General features: G+C 37.9%; 1 non-coding gene across 1 annotated transcript; it reads right to left on the bottom strand.

The window, feature by feature from the left end:
- Positions 1-771: 771 nt before the first annotated feature.
- On the bottom strand, positions 772-877 carry LOC121466254. Its single transcript, XR_005976737.1, has one exon. It is a non-coding gene; the product is annotated as a U6 spliceosomal RNA (small nuclear RNA).
- Positions 878-1,713: the final 836 nt, after the last annotated feature.

The following is a 1,713-nucleotide window of genomic DNA, read 5'->3' as shown; positions in this document are numbered from 1 at the left end:
CAATGAATCTCGTAATGAAACTCAAGAAAATGAAAAAAAAAACAATCAAACAGGCCAAGCAAGTAGTTCAAACAGTTAAGACTTGAAAAGTGAAATAGAGGCAATAAAGAAAACACAAACAGGAGGAATCCTGGAAATGTATCTATGAGTATAGCAGAATAATATTAGAAATTATCTCACTGATTTTTTTAAATCAGTCATATATGGTTCTACCCTAGTTCTCTGGGCTATCCAGTTTCTAGTTCCTAGACATGCAACGAGTATCCAATATAGGCTCCTTTTCATGACATGGGCCTCAAGTTAAACCAGAAATTGGTTGGTTACTCCCACAAGTTGTGTACCACCATTGCCCCAACACTTCTTGCAAGCAGGACAGATTGTTGGTCAAAGGTTTTGTGGCTGGATTAGTGTTTCTGTTACTCCTTTGGTAGCCTGCAGAATCCCTTCAGAACCAAAGAGACTAAAACACAAGGATGAAAGCTCCCTGAAAGCACTGTTTCATCTCTCCACATTCAATGAGTTGAGCAGATGTTGTCCTTGGCAATGGACCGCACCCCTGCCATCAGTTTGTGAAGAGAGACCCTCTGTCCTAAGTTTAGCCTGGGTTGTTAGGGTATCACCACAGGACCCCCAAAATTCAACTGTATGCAGCCCAGTCCCTCCATTGGAAGCCTTGCCTAGCTACAAGATGGTCATCGGAGACTCCATATCCCTCATTACTTGAAGTCCTCACTAGGATCATCCTTAAAGATTCCATGAAGTTTTCACTGCAAATATATGGAATGTTTTACAAATTTCCAAGCCATCCTTGTACAGGGGCCATGCTAATCTTTTCTGTATCATTCCAATTTAGTATATGTGCTGCCAAAGCTAGTACAACTCTCACATTTTCATGTAAGGGAGATAATGCAGTACTTTTATTTGTATGTTTGAACTTCTTTTCTTTAACGGAATGGTATTTAGTTCCATCCAAAGCATATAGATTCTTCACATAAAGAAGTAGATGGGGACACACTCTTCTCAGCATTAATGACTGGGAAATAGCATGATACTTTCTGCAACTCTCTTAATTTCTGTAACTTGAAAGCCCTTATCTTTAAGATTAGTTAATGCAATCCACATGGCAGTGATTCTGCCAAATGAGTAAGAACATGTATTGAGGGTGCATTACATTGTTAGTATTTTGGAGATAAAATTACATATCCATGTCAGGTTTTTTCCTCTTCAACTCTTATGTCTTATGATAGGGAAGCAATGGAAGAAAATGGTAACAAATAGGTTAAAATGTGATAAAGTCTTGTGGATCACTAATGTAGAAGGGGAAAGACACTGAGTAACTGCTTTCTGTCAATCTGGAGGTACTCTTGGATCCTCCCCATTCTTTGCCCTGAGCAAAAGGTTCCCAAGAGAAGAATAAAATGGTCCACACCATAAACACATCCATATTGGACCCTGAATAAATCCATATTAAACCTGCTATTATTTATGAATATTGAGCATAGATAATTATTTTAATATTCTTTGCACATAAAATAAATGAAATACCTCTATTTATTAAAACACTTTACTGTTTAGTTTTAGAGATATCCAAAAATAATCCTTTCCTATAGTGAGATGGGACATGGCAGGGACTGAGGTGAACTCTTATGCTCTCATAATGATGATGCTGCATTGTGAATGAATCAGAAGCTCTTTGTGCAGATTCCCTTACTG

The sequence above is a fragment of the Microtus oregoni genome, unplaced genomic scaffold (assembly GCF_018167655.1).
Source record: "Microtus oregoni isolate MIOR12 unplaced genomic scaffold, Mior012 000032F_ref0000030, whole genome shotgun sequence".
NCBI classification, from domain to species: domain Eukaryota; kingdom Metazoa; phylum Chordata; class Mammalia; order Rodentia; family Cricetidae; genus Microtus; species Microtus oregoni.
Note: the sequence above shows the minus strand (reverse complement) of the source record. Positions and strands in the feature narration are given on the sequence as shown.